The sequence below is a fragment of the Carcharhinus amblyrhynchos genome, chromosome 1 (assembly GCF_965287045.1).
Source record: "Carcharhinus amblyrhynchos chromosome 1, sCarAmb.v2.hapA, whole genome shotgun sequence".
Taxonomy (NCBI): Eukaryota; Metazoa; Chordata; class Chondrichthyes; order Carcharhiniformes; family Carcharhinidae; genus Carcharhinus; species Carcharhinus amblyrhynchos.
In genome coordinates this window covers 180,181,620-180,208,390 of record NC_137324.1, presented here as the reverse complement: position 1 = coordinate 180,208,390, position 26,771 = coordinate 180,181,620, and the positions used below count along the sequence as shown (strand labels likewise).

The 26,771-nt window shown below is 44.0% G+C and overlaps 1 protein-coding gene across 6 annotated transcripts in view; it reads left to right on the top strand.

Moving 5' to 3' along the window:
- LOC145348133 (sodium/hydrogen exchanger 9B2-like) overlaps positions 1-26,771 on the top strand; it is a 121,287-nt gene that overhangs the window by 13,660 nt on the left and 80,856 nt on the right. For 3 of the 6 annotated variants that reach the window (XM_080196306.1, XM_080196333.1, XM_080196313.1), the window contains exon 2: positions 16,424-16,574. The exons of 2 other annotated variants lie outside the window; for them this stretch is intronic. The gene's annotated coding sequence lies outside the window, so the exon portion shown is untranslated. Of the gene's footprint in view, positions 1-16,423; positions 16,575-25,357; positions 25,445-26,771 lie in introns of all 6 variants that reach the window. One more of the 6 variants, XM_080196323.1, reaches the window with a different exon arrangement.

Here is a 26,771-nt window from a genome sequence, read left to right as displayed (position 1 = left end):
CAAAGGAACTGTGAAGGCAGGAGGGGCAAGTTGGCGATGGTGGATTGTGAAAATACACTACACTTCCTCTACAAAATTATGAGAGGCATAGACTTGATGGATAGTCAGAGGCTTTTTCCAAGGGCAGAAGTGTCAATTACAAGGGGGCACAGGTTCAAGGTGAGAGGGTAAAAGTTTAAGGTAGATGTGCAGGAGAGGTTTTTCATGCAGAGTGGTGGGTGCCTGGAATGTGCTGCCAGAGGAGGTGGTGGAAGCAGGCACATTTGTCACATTTAAGAGGCATTTGGATGGATACAAGAATAGAGAGATACAGACTAAGTAAGGGCAGAGGTTTTTTTTTGTTAGGGCATCATGATCAGCTAAGGCTTGGAGAGCTGAAGGGCCTGTTCCTCTGCTGTACTGTTCTTTGTTCAAAAATATTTGGCAGTAGGCAGGCAATGGCTGGTACAGAAGTATGACACGGTCTGCAATAAATATACATTCCTCTAAGAGACACAACCAACAGGAAAAGTGAATTAACCATGACCAACAAAATAAGTTAAAGATTGCATAAACCAAAGGAAGTGTTTTGTAAGGTTGTCAGAAAGAGTGGTAAGCCCACGAATTGGAAGCAATTTAGAATCCAACAAAGGAAGACCAAGAAACTGATTAAGGAAAGAAAAAGAGAATTATGAATGCAAATTAGTGAGAAACCTAAAGCTCCTTTAGGTATGTGAAAAAGAAGAGATTAACAAAGACAAATGTGGGTCAATTACAGGCAGAGAAGGAGAATTTCTAATGGACAACAGGGAAATGGCTAAGAAATTGAACACTTTGTGTCTGTCTTCATGGGGAACTTACAGAAAATCTCCCTGAAGTACGTGGAAATCAAGGTGCTTATGAAAATAAGGAATTGAAATAAATTAGTATTAATAAAGAGAGAGTACTCAAAGCATTAATTGATTTGAAGGTTGATAAATCCCCTGGACCTGATGACCTACATTCCAGATTGTTGTAGGAGGTGACTATTGAGGTAATGGGTGCATTGGTGGCTTTCTTTCAAAATTCTACAGATTCTAGAAAAGTCCATGCAGATTGCAAAGTAATGAGTGTAACCCCACTTTTTAAGAAGGGAGGGAGAGATAAAACAAAGACCTGTTAGTTTGACACAATTAATAGGGTAAAAGTTAGAATAAACAGTGTGGTAACTAGACACTTGGAAAATAATGATGTGATTGGGCAGAGTCAGCGTGGGTTTCTGAAAGGGAAATCACCCCAAATTTGACAAACCCGTTTGAGTTTTTTGAGGCTGTTACCTGCAGCATAAATAAAGGAGAACCAGTTGATTTTTAAAAAGCCCTTGATAAGGCCCCATACAGGAGGTGAGTAAACAAAATTAGAGCACATGGGACTGGGGCTAAAGTACTGGTATGGATTGAGAATTTGTTCACAGACAGAAAACAGAGTAGGAATAAAGTGGATCATTCTCAGGTTGGCAGGCTGTTTGGGGCAGTGCGAGAATTGGTGCTAGTTCCACAACTGTTTACAACCTATAGAAATGATTGGGTGTGGGAACCAAACATAATATTTCCAAATTTGCTGATGATCAGAACTAGTTGTGAATGTAAATTGAGGAGGATGCAAGAAGGCTTCAAAGAGGCTTGAGCAGGGTAAGAAAATGGCAAGAACGTTGCAAATGGAATACAATGTAATTAAGCATGAAATTTTGCACTTTGGCAGAAAAAAACAGCAAGACAAAATATTTCTTAAATGGGAAGATGTTGGAAAGTATTGATGGCCAAAGCGAGTTACAAAAGCTAGCATGCAGGTGCAGCAAGCAATTAGGAAAGCAAATGATATGTAGGCCTTTATCGTGAGGCCATTTGAGTATGGGAGTAAAGATGTTGCAAATATATAGAGCCTTGGTAGACCACACCTGAGTATTGTGTATAGCTTTGGGATTCCTTATGTAAGGAAGGATATACATCCCTTTTTGAGGAAATGCAATGGAGAGAGGTTCACCAGACTCATCCATGGGATGACAGTAGGGATTGAGGAAACTGAGCCTCTACTCGCTAGAGTTTCAGAGAATGGGAGCTAATCGAACAAAGTGTGAGGTGATGTACTTTGGAAGGAGTAATTTGACAAGGAAGTATATTATGAAAGGTTTGACACTGGGAAGTTCCGAAGAACAAAGAGACCTTGGCGTGTTTGTCCATAGATCTCTGAAGGCGGAAAGGCAGGTTAATAAGGTGGTGAAAAAGGCATATGACACACTTATCTTTATCAATCGGGGCATAGGTTACAAAAGCAGAGATGTCATGATGGAGTTGTATAGAACTTTAATGAGGCCGCAGCTGGAGTACTGTGTGCAGTTTTGATTGCCATATTTTTGGAAGGATGTGAAGGGGCTGCAGAGGAGATTCACCAGGATGCTGCTTGGGATGGAACATTTTAAATTATGAAGAGAAGTTGGATAGGTTTGGGTTGTTTTCGTTGGAGCAGAAAAGACTGAGAGGGTGACCTGATTCATGTGTTCACGATTATGAAGGGCATGGACAGGGAGTAGCTGTTCCCCTTAGTTGAAGGGTTAGTTACTAGGGGACACAAGTTAAAAGTGAAGGGTGGGAGGTTTAAGTGGGATTTGAGGAAATACCTTTTTACTCCGTGCGTGGAATGTGTTGCCTGGAAGGATGGTGGAGGCATAAGAACATAAGAAATAGGAGCAGGAGTAGGCCAACTAGCCCTTCGAGCCTGCCCCGCCATTCAATAAGATCATGGCTGATCTGTCGTGGCTCAGTTCCACATTCCCGCCCTCTCCCCATAACCCTTAATCCCCTCTCTTATCAAAAACCCATCAACCCGCGTCTTAAAAATATTTAGCGAGGTAGCCTCCACCACTTCAACGGACAGAGAATTCCAGAGATTCACCACCCTTTGAGTGAAGAAGTTCCTCCTCAACTGCGATCACATTCTTTAAAAAGTACCTGGATGAGTACTTGGCATGCCATACCATTCAAGGCTATGGGCAAGAGCTGGGAAGTGGGATTAGGGGGCACGTCAGGGCATTTCATGCGTCGGTGCAGATTTGATGGGCCAAAGGGCCTCTTCTGGGCACTGTGCTATTGTCAAACATACAAAATTCTTACAGGCCCAGACAGAGTAGGTGTGCACAGGATGGTCAGTCTAAAAGCATAGAACACAGTCTCACAATAAGGAGCAGATCATTTAGAACTGAGAGGGAGGGGTTTCTTCACCCTCCCTCTCAGTGGTGAATCTTTGAAATTCTCTATCTCAAAGGGATGTGTTGGCTCAATCATTGAGCATGCTCAAGTCAGAAATGAATTTCTGGATACAAATGGCATCAAGGGAATAGAGCAGCAAAGTGACGTTGAGGTGGAAGATTAGCCATGATCACATTGAATGGCAGAGCAGGCTTGATGGAACTTTGGAATGCTCCTCTGTTCCTAAATGAGAATCTGGACAATGGCAAACTTTCTCCTCCTTTTGGATGCATTGCTGAAATTTTTTGTTGCAAGGGCAGCACAGTAGCAGAGTGGTTAGCACTACTGCCTCTCAGCGCCAGGATCCAGGTTCAATTCTGGCCTTGGGCCACTAACTGTATGGAGTTTATACTTTCTCCCTGTGTCTGCGTGGATTTCCACCAGATGCTCTGGTTTCCTCCCACACTGCAAAGATGTGTGAGTTAGGTTGATTGCCATGCTGAATTGCCCCATAGTGTTGGCGGACTAGCAGGATAAATACATAGGTTTACAGGGTTAGGGATAGGTGGGATTGTTGTCAGTGCAGGCTAGACAGGCTGAATGGCCTCCTGCATGGTAGGGATTCTGTGATCAAAGAGTTCAGCAATTTCAGTGTTCATTTTTGCAGATGTTATTAATGTGTAACTAATGTTTTACTGAAGAGTCGTAAAACAATTTATTTAATGTCTGTCAGACTTTTGGTTGCCTGAGGTAAACTTGTGTAAGTGAGATCTTTTGCCTGTAATCAAATCATAGGCCGGAATTTTGGTCTGATACGGGCTAAACAAAAGTTTTGAACCAGTGCCATTTGCATTTTAATCTTCTACCTTGGGAGCTAAAGTTCATCTGTTTCAATTAGTCTATAATGTTATAGATGTACATCACAAAGTTCTGCTTACTGTGAGATCTCGAGATTTGACAAGATGCAGGATGGGGAGAAAAAGTGCTGACGACATGCCCTTTTACTTCTATTGTCGAAGAGGGAAGTACTTTGTTATTTATAACCACTATTAAAATTGGTGTTAGTTTTAGAACTATCAGAAACAAATAGAGTTGTAAAACGAATTTGGCAGAGAATATTATGTTGTTTTGTCATTCATATTACATTATGCTTTTGTGCTTAGTAGGTACCCGTGTCATTTAATCTCCATGAATATATCACAAGCGACACCCCTTCCAAAAGCTGAGCAAGTTTATCTGATGAGTAGCTTTGCATCCAGGGTAGGATATTTTCTTGCTTCATTTCATGCAATGTTAGCTAATCCAGACTGAGCTGGTTATATGTACTTCAGAAAATCATGCAGCTGAGCTTCAACCTAGTGAGGCCTTGTTAGAAGTGCCTATATGTAGATATTGAGGTGATTCTCTGATCTTGTCGCGTTGTTAGTGGATCATTCCAATCCCAGAGAAAAGCATGCGGGCTTGAAATCCATTCTGTACTTGGCGCCAAATAGTTTGCGAGTCTCCCAGCCTCTTCCTAATGGGGACAAGGCTGATTAACATATTTAAAGTAGCATTTAGATCTGCATAGCCTGTTCAAATCCCAGTGTAAGGAGTTCTCTGGCCTTCAGGTATGGTGCAATAACGGCGAGAATCACTGCTGGTCTCCGCCAGCACAGAGGCCATTGAAGCCCCTGGGTGGCTGGGGGCATGGCCAGCAGATAGTGTCCATCTGGACATCCTGGCAGTGCCAGTTGGGTAGTGGCAAAGGGGTAGAGCCTGAGTGGGGGTCCTGGATCATATCAGGGGTCATGATGGGACAGCACGATAGCACAGTGGTTAGCACTGCTGCTCCGGGGTCCTGGGTTTGATTCTTGGCTTGGGTCACTGTCTGTGTGGAGTTTGCACATTCTCATCATGTCTGCATGGGTTTCCCCCTGGTGCTGTGGTTTCCTCTTACAGTCCAAAGATGTGCGAGTTAAGTTGATTGGCCATGCTAAAATTGCCCCTTAGTGTCCTGAGATGTGTAGGTTGAGGGATTAGCGGGTAAATGTGTAGGGATATGGGGGTAGGGCCTGGTTGGGGGGGGGGGGGGGTGGAATTATGGATGGTGCAGACTCGATGGACCAGGTGGCCTCTTTCTACACTGTAGGGTTTCTACGATTCTATGATATCGGGGGCATGATGCAGGAGGGGGTCATGATGGAGGAGCATGTCTGGAAACAGGCAGGGGTACTCATCGGGAGGGCCCCCAATACCAGTGACCTGTATTGGGGAGGGGGATGAGGGAACATGTTGCTAATGGTGGGGCCAAGGGCTGGTTCTGATTGGCTGTAAAACTCTGTTTAGCTGCTGACATTCGCTGTTGAGGTTTATATATAAATAGTGACTATTTGGTGTGGGAAACCTGAGCCAGAAGTGATTGAGAGAATTGTGGAGAAGAATATTGTGTTAGCAAGAAAAATCCAATAACCAGTAATGATATAGCAACATCAAAGTAGAAAAATATCCCAAGCATAAAGACATAATCAGAAAAAGGTGATATCATAAAGGATAAATTAAAGGATAGTCAAAGAACTGAATTTTAATGAAAGCCTTAAAGGAGAAGAGGAGGGCAGAGAAACAGAGACGCTTAGGCCAGACCATGGACCCTAAACATCTGAAGACGTGGTGGTCAGTGATGGGGCAAAGGGAAGATGGATACACTAAAAGGATAAAACCAAAAGTGCAGAGACTTTGGGAATTGTAGTGTTCAAGGAGATTACAGGGTTAGGGAGACTAGGAATGTCATGGATCTAAATATAATGATAATCATATTAAATTGAAGGTATTAATAAACCTGGAAGTAATACTGATTAGCAAGAATATCAGTATTTGAGAAATGGGACTTGCTCTGGCACAGGATATAAGAGGTACGCAGAATAAAGAAATTAAAGAAACAAGGAGGTTATGACCCAAAGGGTGGAATTTTCCTGTTCCACGCACCATGAGAATCATAGCAGGTGGGACAGGACCGTGCAAAGATCTGTTGACTTCGGACAGGAATTTCTAGTCTTGGGTGAGCGTGGCTGGATAATTCCGCCCAAAATCTTTGAACTCGTTATTGAGTCCAAAGGGCTGCAAAGTGTCCTTCCTCAAACTTAAGAGAGATTGATTAGAACACTGCAAAAGGACAAAGGTAGAAAAGTCAGAGTGAGAGTAAGGAGGAGAATTGAAATTACAAGTGACAGGAAAGTCGGGGCCATGCTTGCAAACTAAATGGGGTATTTCGCAACGTGGATCACCTAGTTCGTTTTTAATCTGCCCGGTGTCAAGCAGACCACATCATGAGCAGTGAGTACAATATATTGAATTGAAAGAAGTAAATTGTTGTTTCACTTGGAAGGAGTGTTTGGGAGTTTGGATGGTGAGAGGGAGGAGATAAAAGGGCAGATGTTGTATTTCCTCTGCTTGCATGGAATAGTGCCTTAGGGAAGGGGATGCCAGCATTTATTGCCCATCCCTGAGGAGCACGTTGCTGTGGATCTGGAGTCATGTGTAGGTCAGACCTTCCCTCCCTAAGGGACATTCGTGAACCAGACAGGTTTTTGGGACAATCGACAATGGTCTTATGGTTGTCATTAGACTTTTAATTCCAGACTTTTTATTGAATTCAAATTTTTCCATCTGATGTGGTAGGATTTGAAGCCAGGTCTCCAGAGCATTACTCTGGGTCTCTGGATTACTAGTCCAGTGACAATACCATTACACCACCGTCTCCTTTAAACTGAGGAGTAGACAAAGAACAAAGAACAACACAGCACGGGAAACAGGCCCTTCGGCCCAACGAGCCCGCGCCGCCGTAGACGAAGGGATCATGGAGGGAACAGCTCTTTGGAATATTGCGAGGAGAGGGGAAGGTGTGTTTTGTAATGTCATCATTCTGGAGGTGGCAGAAATAATAGGATGATCACATGAATAAGGAAGCTGGTGGTAAGTGGGGATAAGGAGAAACCTCATCAAGACTTTGGGGGTGGAAGGGAAGACAATAGCTTTGATCTTCCCTGTATTTAGTTGGAGGAAATTTCTGCTCCACCCAGTTTTGAATGTCACTCAAGCAGTGTGACAAATTAAATAGTGGAGGGATAGGAGAAGTGATGGTGAGGTTTGCTGGAGCAGAGAGACAGATAAGAAATCACCTGTTTAAAAACCTGTTTAAATAAGTTTAAAGCACTTTTGTAGTAAGAACTTACCTTGTAGAACTGTTTAAATCATTTAAAAGCATTTTTGCGGGCTTTTTGTATCTACCGCTTTAAGAATTCTAAGGGAGTGGATAGCAGGGTGTTGTGGGGGAGCAGGCTTTAAAATAGCGCCAGGTTTAAAAGGAGGCCTGGTGTAGACAGCGGGCAGCGGAGTGAGAGGGAAGCAGAGTGAGCTATTAGGGCTTAGGAGCAAAAGGGCTGGGGAGAAAAAGGGCCAGGTAAGTTCGTGTTGAAATTTTCAATACTACTACAGTGAATAATGGAGGGGCATGTGATGTGTTGTTTCTGTATGATGTGGGAACTGGTGGACCCCAGGGTCCTTCCCAGTGACCATGTCTGCAGTAAGTGCAGGTTGCTGGAGCAGCTCCAGCTCAAGGTAGATGAGCTGGCCTCTGAGCTACAGACACTGAGGCTCATCAGGGGGAGAGAGGGTGCCATTGTCAATGGGGTGCAAGTGACATCCACCCCCCCTAGACTGGCTAACTCTAAGGGTCAGGAACAAGAGGGGGCTGCTGAGCGGAGGAAGGAGGGTGAGGAGCGGAGGAAGGAGGGTGGGGAGCGGATGCCTCAGCCTCTCAATCTGCATAACAGGTTTGAGGTTCTTGCTTCCAGTCTGGACGAGAACGAGGGAGGTGAGGTTGGTGAGCAAACTGCACACAGTGCAGTGATGCAGACGCAAGACATAGGCAAAGAGAAGGTGGAAAGGAACGTAGTAGTAATTGGGGATAGTGGGGTTAAGGGTATTGACACTGTCCTTTGTCACAATGACAAAGTGCCACAGAAGGGTGTGTTGTCTGCCTGGTGCTCGGGTCCGGGATGTCGCATCTGGGCTGCAGAGGAACCTGGAATGGGAGGGTGAGAATCCGGTCGTTGTGGTACATGTGGGTGGCAACGACGTAGGCAAAATGCGAACTGAGGATCTGGGGAGGGAGTATGAAAAGCTGAGAATGGAATTAAAAAGTAGAACCGACAAGGTGGTTATCTCTGGGCTACTGCCTGAACCGAGTGCAGACGGGCGTAAGGTTGATAAGATTAAGGAAGTGAATGGGTGGCTCAGGGATTGGTGTGGGAGGATTGGGTTTGAATTTATGGGGCATTGGCATCAGTATTGGGGTAGGTGGGACCTGTTCAGGTGGGATGGGGTTGGTCTGAACCGTGCTGGGACCAGAGTCCTGGCGAATCGTGTAAATAGGACTGTAGACAGGGCTTTAAACTAATTGAGGGGGGGGGGGAGGGTGCGAGGGTAGGTGACATTACGGGGTCTAAAGTTAAGGAGAGGGTACAGGTAAGGGAAGAGGCCAAGGATGTCCCAATAATAAAGGGAGTAGGGGGCCTGAGTATGGTTGGTGGCGTTCTGGCAAATAGGGTCCAGGTGAAGGCTGGGATGAAGGCACTTTCTCTGAATGCACGAAGCATTCGGAATAAAGTGGATGAGCTGGTGGCGCAGATCAGCACAAATGGATATGATCTGGTGGCCATTACAGAGATGTGGCTGCAAGGTGACAGGGACTGGGAGCTGAATGTCCAGGGGTATCAAGTGTTTAGGAAGGGTAGGCGTGAAGAAAAAGAGGGGGGGCGTAGCTCTGCTGATTAAGGATAGCATCAGGGTGGTAGCAAGGAATGATATAGGAACCAAATAGCAGAAAGTGGAATCGTTGTGGGTGGAGATTAGGAACAGCAAAGGGAGGAAGACGCTGGTGGGTGTCGTCTATAGGCCCCCGAATAATGATCTGGAGGTGGGGCGGGTTGTTAACGCGCAAATAAGTGCAGCGTGCAGGAACGGAACGGCGATAATTATGGGGGATTTCAATCTACATATTGATTGGTCGACCCATGTTGGACGCGGTGGGCTCGAGGAGGAGTTCTTGGAATGCTGCCGGGATAGTTTCCTTGAACAGTGTGTGTTGGAGCCAATGAGGGAGCGTGCTATCCTGGATCTAGTGTTATGTAATGAGGCGGGTAGAATTAGGGACCTTGTGGTGAAGGATCATAGAACATAGAACATTACAGCGCAGAACAGGCCCTTCGGCCCACGATGTTGCGCCGACCAGTTACAAAAACAATGACCCACTAGCCAATACCAATCCCTTTTCGTCCATAAACCTATCCATAGATCTCTTAAACGCCCCCAAACTAGGCGCATTTACAACTGCAGCAGGCAGGGCATTCCAATCCCTCACCACCCGCTGGGTAAAGATCCTCTTGGGGAGAGTGATCATTGTATGGTGGAGTTTCTGGTGCAGATGGAGGAGGAGAAAGTGGGTTCCCGGACGCGCGTCCTTTGTTTGAACAGAGGGGAGTACGGTAGGATGAGAGAAGAATTGGCGAATGTTGACTGGGGGAGCGCGTTGGAAGGTAGGTCTGCTGAGGAGCAGTGGAGGATCTTTAAGGAGATCTTTCTTGGTGCTCAGCAGAAATTTATTCCGATGGTCAAAAAGGACCGTAGGAGGAGAGGTAATAAGCCGTGGATAACGAAGGAAGTGAAGGAAAGTGTTAAATTAAAAGCGGAGGCGTTTAGAGTAGCTAAGAGTAGTGGGCGAGAGGAGGATTGGGAGAGGTTTAAATGTCAACAAAGATTGACAAAGAAGTTGATAAAGAAGGGTAGGAGAAACTATGAAGCTGGGCTAGCGCTTAATATAAAAAAGGATAGCAAGAGTTTTTATAAATATATAAAAAGGAAGAGGCTGGCTAGGGTGAACGTTGGACCCTTAGAGGATGAGAGGGGGGACTTAGTGGTAGGGGATGGGGAAATGGCTGAGGTCTTGAATAACTTTTTTGTTTCGGTCTTCACGGAGGAGGACGTGAATAATTTGCTCGGTGTTAGCGATGGAAAGGTGGTAGGACTGGAGGGTCTCAATGACATTATTGTTACTAGAGAGGCGATGCTCGACAGACTGGAGGGACTGATTGTGGACAAGTCCCCAGGACTGGATGGAATGCATCCGAGGGTTCTGAAAGAAATGGCGGAGGTGATAGTGGATGCCTTGGTGGTTATTTTCCAAACGTCGCTGGATTCTGGGGAAGTACCGGAAGATTGGAAAGCGGCTAATGTTACGCCGTTGTTTAAGAAGGGTGGCAGGCAAAAGGCAGGGAATTATAGGCTGGTTAGTTTAACGTCTGTTGTAGGTAAAATGTTAGAATCCGTCATCAGGGAGGAAATAGCGAGGCATCTTGAGGGGAATTGCTTGATAGAGCAGACACAGCACGGTTTCGTTAAGGGGAAGTCGTGTCTGACAAATTTATTGGAGTTCTATGAGGCTGTGTCTAGGGCGGTGGATAGAGGAGAACCGGTGGATGTGGTCTTTCTTGATTTTCAGAAGGCGTTTGACAAGGTACCTCACAAGAGGTTATTGCAGAAGGTAAGGGGGCATGGAGTTGGGGGTAGGGTGTTAGCGTGGATAGAGGATTGGTTGTCAAATAGGAGGCAGAGAGTGGGGGTTAATGGGTGCTATTCGGATAGGCGGTTGGTGACTAGTGGAGTGCCCCAGGGGTCGGTGCTGGGGCCTCAGCTATTTACCATGTATACAGATGATCTGGAGGAGGGAACCGAGTGTATGGTGTCGAAATTTGCTGATGACACCAAGATTGGTGGAACGGCAAATTGCGCGGAGGGTGTGGAGAGTCTGCAGAAGGATCTAGATAGGCTGGGCGAATGGGCCAGGAACTGGCAAATGAAATTTAATGTTGGCAAGTGCAAGGTGGTCCACTTTGGTAGGAATAGAACATAGAACATTACAGCGCAGAACAGGCCCTTCGGCCCACGATGTTGCGCCGACCAGTTAAAAAAAAACAACAACAATGACCCACTAACCTAAACCAATCCCTTTTCGTCCATAAACCTGTCCACAGACCTCTTAAACGCCCCCAAACTAGGCGCATTTACAACTGCAGCAGGCAGGGCATTCCAATCCCTCACCACCCTCTGGGTAAAGAATAATGGTAGGAAGGACTATTGCTTACGTGGCGAAAAACTGCAGCAGGCGACGGTGCAGAGGGACCTCGGGGTCCTTGTGCATGAGTCGCAAAAACCCAGCCTGCAGGTGCAGCAGGTGGTCAGGAAGGCTAATGGGATGCTGGCCTTCATAGCGAGGGGGATTGAATATAAAAGTAGGGAGGTCTTGCTGTGGCTGTATAGGGCATTGGTGAGGCCGCAGCTGGAGTACTGTGTGCCGTTTTGGTCGCCGCACTTACGCAAGGATATTTTGGCCTTGGAGGGAGTGCAGAGGAGGTTTACTAGGCTGGTGCCGGAGTTGAGGGGGTTGAGCTATGAGGAGAGGCTGAATAAACTAGGCTTGTACTCATTAGAGTTTAGAAGAATGAGGGGAGATCTCATTGAGACATATAAGATGATGAATGGGATGGATAGGATAGAGGTGGGGATACTCTTCCCGCTCAGAAAGGACAGTAGGACTAGGGGGCACAGCCTCAAGATAAAGGGGGGGCGGTTTAGAACGGAGTTGAGGAGGAACTTCTTCACTCAAAGGGTGGTGAATCTCTGGAATTCTCTGCCCCTTGAGGTGGTGGAGGCTGCCTCGCTAAGTATTTTTAAGACGCGGGTTGATGGGTTTTTGATAAGCGAGGGGATTAAGGGTTATGGGGAGAGGGCGAGAATGTGGAACTGAGCCACGACAGATCAACCATGATCTTATTGAATGGCAGGGCAGGCTCGAAGGGCTAGATGGCCTACTCCTGCTCCTATTTCTTATGTTCTTATGTAAAGTTGAGCATTGTTCAGCATACATGTGAAACCTGACAAGTTCCTGGATGCTGTATCTGAGGTGAGAAATGAGAGGGCCTTGGAGTAGCTCAGAGTTAATAGTATATGAGTGGGAAAGAAAGCTATTGCTGATGGGTCTCTGGATATATTTGCATAGATAAGAATGGAACCAGCTAAGACTGTCCCACAATAGAAATTAAACATGAAAGGAGATAGAGGATGTTGTCAACATTGTCAAAGGCCATGGATAGACTAAGAAAAATAACATTTAAAACAGGTTTTGGTATAAGCAGATTACAGTTTTCAACACTATTGAAAACTTGATATAATAAAATAATTTAGAAATTTCATCTTTATTACTGTTGGGAGATCACAGATTGGAACAACAAAGATAGAACAAGGGGAACAGGAATTTTAAATTCTGATGAAAATTAGGAGCTTGAACTTGTCTTCTTTGGAAAGTCATTTAAGATGATCTAATTAAAGGTTGACAATATTGATCCCATCACCATATGAATTTGGATCAAATTCCAGAGTACAGAGGTTGCAGATTAGCACTGGGAGGCAGAATGTTTTCACCTATAAAATAATAAAGTTAGTAAACAAATTAGCACTAAAGTTCATTAAAGCAGACAGTACAGACAGGGGTCAGGAGACCATTGGTAGTGTTTTTGGAGAGAGAATGGATTTAGGGACATGGTGAGGAGAGAGGCAGGTACTTTGTATTAGTCTGATAAAGAGGATTTCAATTATTTGGCCTGTATGCCCTGATCATAAAATGTACATGGGGTAGAAATTGGTCTTGGGTTGGTATTGTATCAGTCATGCCCCCCACCCACCCCTGACCAATCAAGTTTTAATTTAGCCCTCTCGTGCTACTTCTCAAGATGAGGATCTACCCTATTCTATTGCATTTATTAGATATTAATGAATATACTTAATAGCTTGATCAGGTAAGTGGGAGTTCTGTTCACAAACAGGGCATATACAGACACAAACTCAATTTACAAAATAATAGTTAAAATGTGAGTCTTTATAGGTAATCAAGTTTTACATGTACAGACAATTGGGGGGTGGGGGGGATTTACAGAAAGTATGACATGAACCCAAGATTCCGGCTGAGGCCATCCTCGTGTGCAGAACTTGGCTATCAGTCTCTGCTCAGTGACTCTGCACTGTCATGTGTCATGAAGGTTGCCTTGGGGAAGGCTTACTCGGAAGACCAGAGGTCAAATGCCTGTGACCGCTGAAGTGTTCCCCAACAGGAAGAGAACACTCTTGCCTGGTGATTGTCGAGCAATGTTCGTTCATCCGTTGTAGCCTCTGCATGGTCTCCCCAGTGTACCATGCCTTGGGGCATTGTTTCCTGCAGTGTATCAGGTAGACAATGTTGGCCAAGTTGCAAGAGTATGTGGAAGTATGTTGCAAGAAACTGGAAAAGTGGAGCACCATGAGGCTATCCATGGGCTTGCAGTACAGTGAAGTGTTGAGGTGACCGTCTTTGATGGAGATGCGTGCGTCCAAGAATGCAACCAATTCTGGAGAGTAGTCCATGGTAAGTTTGATGGTGGGATGGAACTTGTTGATGTCATCATATAGTTGTTTCAGTGATTGTTCAGCATGAATCCAAAGGAAGAAAATGTCACCTATGTATCTAGTGTATAGCATCGGTTGAAGGTTCTGTACAGTGAAGAGTTCTTGTTCGAATCGGTGCATGAAGATGTTGGCATTTTGAGGTGTGAATTTGGTCCCCATGGCTGTTCCATGTGTCTGGATGAAGAACTGGTTGTTGAAGGTGAAGACATTGTGGTCCAGGATGAAGTGGATGAGTTGTAAAATTGCATCTGGAGACTGGCGGTTGTTGGCGTTGAGTACTGAGGCAGTTGCAGCAATGCTATCGTCAGGGGGCATGCTGGTGTAGAGTGCCGAGCCCTCCATTGTGATGAGGAGTGTCCCTGGTTCAACTGCTCCATGTGTGCTGAGTTTCTGTAAGAAGACCGTAGTGTTGCGACAAAAGCTGGGGGTGGTTCTTTGTATAATGAGTTTCAGGATGCCCTCGATGTTGCCGGAGAGGTTCTTGCACAGGGTCTCATTGCCCGATATGATGAGATGGCCGGATATGTTTACCTTATGTATCTTCGGGAGGTGCTAGAGATCTCCAACGCAGGGAGTACGTGGGATGAGAGCACGGAGGGTGCTCTGGAGGTCCGGATCAAAGGTCTTGATCAGTCTGTTGAATTGACAGGTGTGTTCTTTGGTCAGACCTGCGGGTAACTGTCTGTAGTGTTCCTCATTCAGTTTTCGGTACACTTCTTTGCAGTAATCTGTTCTGTTCAGTATGACGATGGCCTCTCCTTTGTCTGCTGGTTTGATGACAATGTTGTGGTTGGTCTTGAGACTGCGGATGGTGTTGCGTTGTGCTTAGGTGATGTTCGGGGCTGTCTTGTGAGTGCGACTGATCAATCTGGTGATGATGCACCCCCTGACGGCTTGGGCATACATGTCAAGTCGAGGGCAGTGGCCTTCTGGAGGAGTCCAATTGGACTCTTTCCCCTTCGGTTGCTGAACTGCGGATTTCTCTATTGGCTGTTCCGGTTCATTAGTTGACTCATTGTGTTTGCTGTTGGCCTCTTGGGGTTTGTGGAAAAACACCCGCAGCCTCATTCGCCTGATGAATTCCTCTGTGTCTGCTGCATGGTGGGGCAGAAATTGAGCCCTGGGATAAGAACTTTGATTTCATCTAGTTGAAGTGTGTAGTCCGACAAGTTAACAATGGACTTCTCTGCATTGGTACTGTTTTCTATTGTACCGGGGGAGGCTTGGTTGCTGCTGGTGATGATGCCGAGTTCCTCCTCTTGCTGTGCATGTAGATGGCATAGTTCCTTTGACTCATCTGCTTGGCAGAGTTTTGCAGTGGTCTGCATCCTGAGCGCAAGTTGAGAATATGGACTCTATCTTGGCTTCCAGGTTGTGGTGTTTGCTGTTGAGCTGGTGTATGAGATGGTTGAGGAGCGTGTGAGAGGTGTGATGGCAAAGTCTGTCAGCGTAGTCCGTGTTATAGGTTGACCGGAGTGGGTTCGTGATCTGTAGTCCTTTCGGTATCTTGTCTGCTTTCTTGCATCTTTGTAGAAACTCGTGTTGATATGCACGATCTTCTTGGCGATCCTCTCCACTTCGATGACAGAAGCCAGAGGGTGGTTGTACGGTTGTTTTTCAAACTGAAGGCCTGTGTCCAGTGGTGTGTCTCAGGGATCAGTGCTGGACCCACTGTTATTTGTCATTTATATTCATGATTTGAATGAGAATATAGGAGGCATGGTTAATAAGTTTGCAGATGACACCACGATTGGTGGCATAGTGGACAGTGAAGAAAGTTATCTTTAATTGCAATGGGATCTTGATCAATTGGGCCAGTGGGCTGACAAATGCAGATGGAGTTTAATTTAGATAAATGCAAAGTGATACATTTTGGTAGATTCAACCAGGACAGGATTTACTCAGTTAATAGTAGGGCATTGGGGAGAATTATAGAACAAAGAGAGATAGGGATACAGTTGAAAGTGGAGTCACAGGTGGACAGAGTGGTGAAGAAGGCATTAGACATGCTTGATTTCATTGGTCAGAATATTGAATACAGGAGTTGGAATGTCTTGTTGAAGTTGTATAAGACATTGGTAAGGCCACACTTGGAATATTGTGTACAGTTCTGGTCACCCTGTTATAGAAAGGATATTATTAAATTAGAGTACGGAAAATATTTATTAGCATGCTGCTGGGACTTGATGGATTGAGTTATAAGGAGAGGCTGAATAGTCTGGGACGTTTTTCTCTGGCGCGTAGAAGCTGAGGGGTGACCTTATAGAGGTCTATAAAATAATGAGGCGTGTAGATCAGCTAGATAGTCAATATTTTTTCCCAAAAGCAGGGGAAATTAGAGGGCATAGGTTTAAGGTGAGAGAGGAGAGATGCAAAATTGTCCAGAGGGGCAATTTTTTTACACACACACAGGGGTAAGCCTCTGGAACAAGCTGCAAGAGGTTGTAGTAGAAGCGCATACAATTTCATCTTTTAAAAAGCATTTAGATGTTACATGGGTAAGATGGGTATAGAGGGATTTGGCCAAATGTGGGGAATTGGGATTTAAAAAAAAAGGACAGTATGGACAAGTTGGGCTGAAGAGCCTATTCCCATGCTGTAAACCTCATGACTCTATGACTGTAAGTGCATTGGAATGGTTCAGTGGAATATGTTCAGATATTGTTTCTCATTTGGATTTTTCTTAGGATACACAGGTTTTCAGTTGCAAAAAACTGAATTGAAAGGAGGGAATGAAGAGTAACCTTTTGGCATATGCGATAAATGAAAAGCACATTGTAAACACCAAAGGAACGAACTAGATACCACCAGCCAAGAAGGAAGCAGCAGCACTGGCAGGTAAGGGACGGACTTATGAAACACTTGAGGCTTCAGTTAGAGTATTGTGTACAATTCTGGACAGGCAACAGGATAATTTTTTAAATTGAAAAAATGAATAGAAGATGCAATATAATCTTAGTGTTGTTTAGAATGAGGGCTTACAGTCATGAAGAAAGACTTGTGCTTTTGGAGCTTTTTTCCAGGTTTACATTTAGTTGTATCAATTGAGGTTCAGTTCATAGAGATGGAAGATATTTATTGGATGGCTGTTTGGGCGCACAATGAAGGGTGCAGGAAGGCATACCAGGTGCAACACCAGACCTATCTAAAAATTAGGTGTCAACCTGATGAAACTATAACACAGGACTACTTGCATGCCCAACAGCATAAGCAGCAAGTAATAAACGGAGTGAAGCAATTTCACAACCAATGATCAGATCGAAGCCCTGCAGTCCTACCACATCCAATCGTGGATGGTGGTGAGCAATTAAACAACTCACTGGAGGAGGAGACTCCACAAATATCTCCATCCTCAGGGATGGAGGGGCCCAACATAGCTGTGCAAAAGATAAGGCTGAAGAATTTGCAGCAATCTTCAGCCAAAGGTGCCGAGTGGATGATCTATCCCAGCATCGTCTGGAGGTCCCAGCATCTCAGATTTCAGTCTTCACTTGATTCGATTTACTCCATGTGATATCAAGAAAAGCTGAATGCACTGGATACTGCGAAGGCAATATTCCAGCAATAATCCTAAAGATTTGTGTTTCAGAACTTGCTATGGCCCTAGCCAAGAAATTACAGCACATCTACAACACTGGCTTCTACCTGATAATGTGGGTAATTGCCCAGGTATGCCTTGTACCCAAAAATCAGAACAAATCTAACCTGGACAGCCCATCAGTCTATTCTCGATCATCAATAAAGTGATAGAAAGGATCATCAAGCGGCACTTACTGAGCAATAAGCTGCTCATGGAAGCTCAGCTTGGTTTCTGTTAGGGCCACTCAGCTCCTGACCTTATTACAGCCTTAGTTCAAATATGGAACAAAAGAGCTGACTGTCAGAGGTGAGGTGAGATGAGAGTGACCGCCCTTGGCATTAAGGCAACATTTGAAAGTGTGGCATCAAGGCAGCAAAACTGGAGTCTGGAAATCAGTGTGCCAGGTATGATTGCTAGTTACAGTCATACCTGGCACAAAGGAAGATGATTGGAAGGTCAATAATCTCAGCTCCAGGACATCACTGTAGGTGTTACTCGGGGTAGAGTCCTAGGCCCAATCATCTTCAGCTGCTTCATCAATGACTCCAACATAAAGATCAGAAGTGGGGATGTTTGCTGATGACTGTACAATGTTCAACACCATCCAGGACTCTTCAGATACTGAAGCAGTTTATGTCCAAATGCAGCAAGACCAGGCTTTGGATGACATGTGACAAGTAACATTTGCGCCACATGGGTGCCAGGCAATGATCATCTCCAGCGCTACCTGGGAGGGTGGTAGAGGCAGGTTGCCTCACATCCTTTAAAAAGTATCTAGATGAGCACTTGGTACATCATAACATTCAGGGCTATGGGCCAATTGCTGGCAGATGGAATTAGGTGGGAGTTCAGGTATTTCTAATGTGTTGGTGTGGACTCGATGGGACAAAAGGCCTTTGCTGCACTGTGTGGTTCTATGATTCTATGATCTCCAACAAGAGAGGATCTATCCATCATCCCTTAACATTCGATGACATTACCATCACTGAATCCCCCACTATCAACATCCTGGGGGTTACCATGGTCCAGAAACTGAATTGGACTAGCCATATAAATACTGAGGTGACCAAAGCAGGTCAAAGGCTAGGAATCCTGCAAAACTCACCTCCAGACCACCCCCCCCACATCCCCAGAGTCTCTTCACTATTATAAAGCAAAAAACAGGAATGTAATGAAATACCCTCCACCTGTCTGCATGAGTGCAGCTCCAACAACACTCAAGAAGCCCAACGCCATTTAGACAAAGCAGCCTGCTTGATTGCTATCTCTTCTATGAACAATTGATTCCTCACCACTGATGAACAATGGCAGCCATGAACCATCTACAAGATGCACTCCAGGAACTCACCAAGGTTCCTTAGGCTGCACCTTACATGACCATTCCCATCTAGGAAGACATGAGCATCAGAATACTTGGGAACACCACTACCTGGAGTTCTCTTCCAAGTCATTCACAATTCTGATTTGGAAATATATTGCTGATTCCACGTTGTCACTGGGTCAAAATCCAAGAATTATATCCCTCACAGCACTATGGATATACCTACACCTCAAGGACTTCAGATGTTCGAGTAGGCAGCTCACCATCACCCCTAAGGGCAACTAGGGATGGACAATAAATGCTGACATAGCCAGCAATGCCCACATCCTATAAATAATTTTAAAAAAGCGACGCTGACTGACGTAGAAGTATAGTGAAGTCAGGAGAGGCTATCTTTCTGGAATGTTTCAATGAGTAATCACAGAATGGTTACAACAAGGAGGCCATTCGGTTGTCATATCTGCTCTCTTTGATTTGATGTGATTTGATCCAAATAAACAATTCATCTAAACCATTCCTTCCATCTTCTCACTATAATCCTACACATTCATCCTTCACAAATAACAATCTAATTCTTTTTTGAATGCCTTGATTTAATCTACCATCACCACACTTCCAGGTAGTGTGTTCCAGATTCCAACTGTTCGCTGTTTGAAAAATTTTCATGTTGCTTTTGCTTCTTTTAAATCACTTTAAATCTGTGCTGCTCGTTGTCAATCCTTCCACAAGTAGGACTAATGTGCGGGACCATCAACTCAATCAGTGGTACAACAGAGTAGTGCTAAAATGAATTATTGGCTCAGATGTTGAAGTAGTAATGACAGTAAATGTCACATTCACTGACTATTATTACACCTCTCAAACTGAGAGCGACCTCTGGCATGCAATTAAACACACAAACCAGAAGCTACAGTCAGTGGTTCTACCCTTTTCCAGAGGTTGGGATCTCTCAGATTGCAATCAACTGGAAAACACTGAACTGATGAGAATTTGCAAATGAATCTATTCCAAATAGAGAGTGGCTCTAGTTTCTCCCTTTGCTAACTGTTTATTAGAAGTGCAACATACATGAGCTCCTTTGCTTATAGTGGAGAAGATTTTGATGTCCAGCCTATTCTTGCTATTTGATTTGGCAGCCACCAAGATACTGGCTTAGGATATATCACATTTTCTCTTCTAAATTGGACCTCATCCTTTTACTTTTGTGCAGCAGACATTTTAAAAAAACATGACAGTACTTCTTCAATATGACCAAGAATGTAGCCACTGTGACTCTCAAGTACCTTTATCTGGATATAAATTTCTGACTGGATGGTAGTTTTTGCCGTTGTAAGATGTTTGTTATTTCCTTGTCATCAATCATGTTAACACCTGCCTTTTTGTTTGGTGTTTTTTTCAGTCTCCTATCAAACAAATAAAACTGCTGCAAATTTACTGGGAGTATGCTAAGGCCTAGGCACCATTCTGTCTAACACTTTGAGCTGCCATTTATTTAATAACTCTTCAGGCAGTGCCTTTAATGCTATTTCCCTGGGTCCTGCTCTGAACTAAATCAAGCCTCCCAGGTAATGATGCAGGACGATTTAAATTTTCATTATAATGGGTTGAGGAAATGGACTGACTGAGATATTGTAGGTTGAAAGAAATCTAACAAGCTATTGATTATCCCCCTATAGTCATAATAAAGAAAACTCTATTTATTCATTCAGTTGGCCAGTATTTATTGCCCATTCCTAATTGCCCTTGAGAAACTGGTAGTGAGTCACCAGCCCCTGTGGTGTAGGTTCAGCCACCGTGCTGTTAGGAAAGGAGTTCCTAGATTTTGACCCAGTGACATTGAAGGAATGGTGAAAAAGTCTAAATCAGGATGGTGTGTACTTTGGAAGTGAACTTGCATGCTTCTGTGGCCATTGTCCTTCTAGTTGGTAGAGCTTTAGGGTTTGGAAGATGCTGTTGAAGGAACCTCTGAGTTCCTGCAGTGCATCTTGTAGATGATGCTTATTACTGCCATTATGCGTCGGTGATAGATGGGGTACTAATTAAGGAGGCTGCTTTGTCCTGAAGCTTCATGCTTCATGAGTGTTATTGCATCTGAAGTCATCCAGGCAAGGGGAGAGTATTCCATCATGCTCCTGATTTGTGCCTTGGATATGGTGGGCAAGCTTTGGGAAGGGCCTAGACTCGAGGCCCTTCGGCTCTCCAAGCCCGCGCCGCTCATTGGTCCAACTAGACCATTCTTCTGTATCCCGCCATTCCCAATCTGCTCATGTGACTATCCAGATAAGTCTTAAACGATCCCAGCGTGTCCGCTTCCACCACCCTGCTTGGCAGTGCATTCCAGGCCCCCACCACCCTCTGTAAAATAAGTCCCTCTGATATCTGAGTTAAACATGGAACATAGAACATTACAGCGCAGTACAGGCCCTTTGGCCCTCGATGTTGCGCCGCCCAGTGGAACCAATCTAATGACCCTCTAACCTAAACTATTCCAATATTATCCAGATGCCTATCCAATGACCATTTGAATGCCCTTAAAGTTGGCGAGTCCACAACTGCTGCAGGCAGGGCATTCCACGCCCTTACTACCCTCTGATTAAAGAACCTACCTCTGACATCCGTCCTATATTTATCACCCCTTAATTTAAAGCTATGTCCCCTCGTGTTAGCCATCACCATCTGAGGAAAAAGACTCTCATGTCTACCCTATCTAATCCTCTGATCATCTTGTATGCCTCAATTAGGTCACCTCTTAACCTTCTCTTGAACGAAAATAACCTCAAGTCCCTCAGCCTTTCCTCATAAGACCTTCCCACCATACCAGGCAACATCCTGGTAAACCTCCTCTGCACCCTTTCCAATGCCTCCACATCTTTCTTATAATGCGGCGACCAGAACTGTACGCAATACTCCAAGTGTGACTGCACCAGAGTTTTGTACAGTTGCAACATGATCTCATGGCTCCAAAATTCAATCCCTCTACCAATAAAAGCTAACACACCGTACGCCTTCTTAACCTCCCCACCCACCCCTCACCTTGAACCCGTGACCCCTCGTGTTTGTCATCTCCGACTTGGTAGAAAGCTTCCCACTGTTCATCCTATCCATACCCCTCATAATTTTATACACCTCTGTTAGGTCTCCCCTCATTCTTTGTCTTTCCAGGGAGAACAACCCCAGTTTATCCAATCTCTTCTCATAGCTAAGATCCTCCATACCAGGCAACACCCTGGTAAACCTTCTCTTCACTCTCTCTAAAGCCTCCACGTCCTTCTGGTAGTGTGGCGACCAGAACTGGATGCAGTACTCCAAGTGTGGCCTAACCAACACTCTATACAGCTGTAACATCAGATGCCAATTTTTACACTCTATACCCCATCCTATAAAGGCAAGCATGCCATATGCCTCCTTCACCACCTTCTCCACCTGTGCTGCCACCTTCAAGGATCTGTGGACTTGCACACTCAGGTCGCTCTGTGCGCCTATACTTTTGATGGTTCTGTCATTAATTGTATAGCTCCCCTTTACATTTGTCCTACCAAAATGCATTACTTCGCATTTATCTGGATTAAATTCCATCTGCCATTTCTCCGCCCAATTTTCCAGCCTACCTTTATCCTGCTGTATTCTCCGACAATGTTCATTGCTACCCGCAAGTCCGGCAATCTTTGATTCATCCACAAACTTACTGATCGCACCGGTTACACCTTCTTCCTATGGTGAGAACTCTTTCAATAATGTCCTGGGACTGAGATGATTGATCTCCAACAACCACAGCCATCTTCCTTTGTGCTAGATATGACTCCAAGCAGTGAGGATTTGTCCCTTGACTTCCATTGACTCTAGTTTTGCTTCGGCTCCTTAATGTTGGACTAGGTCAAATGCTGCCTTGATGTCAGTGATCATGTGACTGACCATGAGCTTTCCCTGATATACAGTTGGTCACAGGTATATTTCAGACTCTAGAGAATGACACAATTCCCTCTTTGTTTACCTTCTACAGATTTTACTTTTAAATTGTGATTCAAGCATTTTACTGTAGTGTAATTAGTGATCTTTACTGAGTAACTCTGATCAAACATGCTGTGTGAGCATACACATAATCTTCAGTGTCTGTTTAATGTTGATGGAGGATAGGCAAGATGTGAATAGATGGTGGTACTTTACTAGACTGCAATAAATGCTTTCAGGTGAATTTATAGGACCTATTTTCAAGCAAAAATAAGATTATTGACAATTTCATAAATAAGTTTAATAAAGTCATTGAAGTAATTAAATCTCTACAGGGTTCTTAGATTAAATAAAATATACCCCAAAATTGGAAGGATAGGAGAAGAATCAGAATGATGCCAGTCAAAACTAGTTTCATGGAATTTCTTGAGAACTTTATGCAACATTGTTAGAGAAGGTGACTAAGTCAGTGGACAAGGACATGCAATGTAATTTCTTTTTATTTTCTGAGTAAGAAGATTAACAGTAAAAATAATAGATTTGTAATCATTGCTCGTCATTACAAATGCGATCCTTCTTCAAAAAGAATCCAGCCACAAGTGTGCAACATTTGGAAAAATATTTTTAAATTTTAACAAATGTTTTTAGTAAATTAGAGCAATAAATTCAGGAATGTGCTGAATTAATTGGTAAGCTATCCTATCAGTTGGGGAAAAACTATTTAGCAAGTTTAGATCTATTTAATTTAAGTCACGGTCATGTTCGAGTTGTATGCCAGTACTCTGTACCATAGAAGTAAAGGATAGACACAAGAAGCTGTGAAGTTTTTCTCCAACTTCTCCAAAGTGTTTTGTCTTGTATAATTTGTCTTGTAATCAGGTCAGCCACTGAGTTTCATCGTCAGTATAACCCTAGTATTCTGTGTGTTTCAGGAACCACGTTAAATGCAATGCAAATACAGTTGCATAGACTCCTGGCTTGCCCACTTCCGGTTAAAGTCCAACAGGTTTATTTGGTAGCAAACGTCACTATCTTTTGGAGCTCTGCCCCTTCGTCAGGTGAGTGGGCGCTCATCTGACGAAGGGGCAGAGCCCCGAAACCTAATGGCGTTTGCTACCAAATAAACCTGTTGGACTTTAACCTGGTGTTGTGAGACTTCTTACTGTGTTTACCCCAGTCCAATGCCGGCACCTCCACATCTTGCCCACTTCCAACAGCATTCATACCTTCTGCCTGCACAATTTAAAATTTAAATAGGCCTGTCTCAGGCCTTTATTAATGTTGCTTAACAATGTATTTTAAGTCCCTTTCCAATACGCATAATGCATGGAAATAATTCATGTGGCCAAGGCAAGGAAAAGGGAATTCAACACAACAGTAACTTTTCCACTTGGCCCTGTTCCTTCCGATTTTAAAGTGGCCCAGAAGAACTGATCAAAAATAATTTAGAATGTGTAACAGAGTGGGCATAACTGATATGTACCTGGACCTGACAATAAAATGCATACAGGTAATAGCCCTGCATTTAATATATTCAGAATGAAAGTTTATTAAAGAAGGCGAGAGCCGAGATTTTCCCTTCGAGGTATGAACACTGTTGGTTGTGGGAAGGGCAGGAGTCTGTCCAACTGTAATAGTGCTGAACTCTCACTCAAGCTTCTGTAGGCAATCAGAATATTTTGGGCAACCTTCCCAAATTGTTAACACTTTTAGAAGTTTATTCATTAAGGAGTGAGACAGGGTACGTTGGAATCAGACGTCTGTAGAAGTTTCAAGTCTGATTACTGTTAACTAATATTGCTGTCAGCTGGAGTTGTACGAGACTATGTCATGCTTCTGCTGAAGAGTAATAAATGCCCAGAGATAGCAGTAGTTGAAGTGCTGCCGGTTAATTCAGGTAAGGCAGAATAGGGTGACCCTGATTGAGACAGCATCAAAGATCTCAGATGAGCTCAAATAGCCAATAGAAGCAGATGCTAGAACATTCAGAGTCAACAGCTTGTTAATAATGCAAGATCTTTAATAATTTTAAAAGATTGGGTAAGAGGAATGAGCTTACTTCCAAAATTGTCCTGCACAAAATACAACAATGGGGTTTGTGATATTGAACTAGGAAGAGATGGTCGTTTCAAGTCCTACCATGGCAAATTAAAAATATAGTAATTCATGGCCTAATGTCATACAAAATTATGATTAAAGATGCTGGTTGTTGCGAAACTCATCTCTAACTGCTTTACTTTGAATGCCTTTCAAAGTGAGTGAGCACCACCACCTTTAAAACCAGAAAATGATGGAAATACTTGACATATCTGACAGCAGCTGTAGCGAGGGAAACGTTTTAGGCCAGGGAGCTTCCTTTAGAACACTATCATGTTTTTGTGGATGTAGATTGTTATGGCCTTCTAGCATCACCAACATCTGCCCCCCCCCCACCACCCCCCATCAAATTTAAAAACACACCTTTAGTATTGAACTGCTTCAATAATTGACCATTAATGCTTAGGAAGTATTATAGGTTTTTAGCAACATTGGATGCATGCCAACCCACTGACACCCTTATGTATGTATTTCTTGATGCATGCAGCTGTCATGGCCATTATTATGGCCTTTCTACCGATGTGGGTTAGAGCGGGTGTCAGCTGCAGGTTTGCCTTGACATTTTGTTTTCCTTTCTTCTCCAGTTACGCCCTGCATTACCATTTATCTGAGATCATAGAGCACACAAATGAACTCTGTTCTTCAGCAACCCACTCTATTATTCTTCTTTTCTAGATGTGAGATAACATGAGGAAGCAGAAAAGGAACCACAGCTACCTGGCCCACTTGCTTCCAGCTTGCTAGCACTTTATCACATGCATGGTAAACACCCCCTTCTTGCAGAACCATCCACCCAAAGGGCAATAGACAGTGAGCAGAGGTACATTTGTAGAATAATGATGGTGCGTGAGTGAACAGGAGGAGCTAGGGATGGAAGGTAAAGAGAAATAAAATGAAGGGTCAGGACATGTATCCACTTCTGAAATGCTTTTGAACACAAATCTCAAAGATGCTATTTTAAAAATTAGAACTCAAGTATTTGTGCAAACACTGCTGGAAGAATTTTACACCCCTGCTGCCGTGAGATTTTCTGGTCCTGTCAAAGTTAATGGACTTCATTTTATAGCAAAATCTTGCCACAGCACGGCTCTAAATTCTGCTCTGGGTCTCTAAGGATTTGTAACAGATTGTACATCAATTGGAAGAGCTCACTACCTGCATCTATGGAAGCATGACGGGTGCATTCACAGCACTAGGCAAGCTGCTGAAGCTTTATGTGCCAGTTTGGTGAAGAGAGAATGCAGAGCCAAGGCCCAATGGATTGGAATGGATAGAAATATGGCCTTGATGCTGCTACCTCACTAACCAACAGCAGTGCATGATTTCCCACCTTTAGTGTCTACATACTTGTAGATAGGCAGCAGCAGCAATCTACTATCTTGGAAGGAGAATAATAGTGGCAGTCTGCAGCATTTCCATCTTACACGGTTGCTGCATGATCTGATGAGTGTTTTGAGCATTTTTGGTTTTGTTTTACAACAAAGCTGCAGCCAAAAGTTGTCTTAGGTCCAAGAATCTCCTTTCACAGTATAAGAATTTACATACATATGTAACATCTAGAAAGAACACTAGAGTAGATTAATGAGGTCAAATATCACACATTGCACCAAGTGGAATCACATTGGGAAGAAATATGAGCTGCACGCATTGGGACAAATTTATTTTTATTCTTAAGTAATTTATGGGACATCGGCTTCACTGGCTAGGTCAGCACTTATTGCTCATCCCTAATTGTCCTTCAGAAATCAGTGGTGAGCTGCCTTCTTGAACCAGTGCAGTCCATGTGGTGTAAGTATACCTATAGTGCCATTAGGGAAGGAGTTCCATGATTTTAACCCGGCGACACTGAAGAAATAGCAATATATTCAAGGGCAGTCACTCTCATCTCACCTTTGGAGTTCAGCTCTTTTATCCATGTTTAACCAAACTGTAATGAGATCAGGAACTGAATGAGCTTGGAAGAAGCCAAACCGAGTGACAGTGAGCAAATTTTTGCTAATCAAGTATTGCTTGATAGCGATGTTGATGACTCTTTCTATCAATTTGCTGATTGGGAGGTAATTGGTCAGATTGGTTTTGTCCTGCTTTT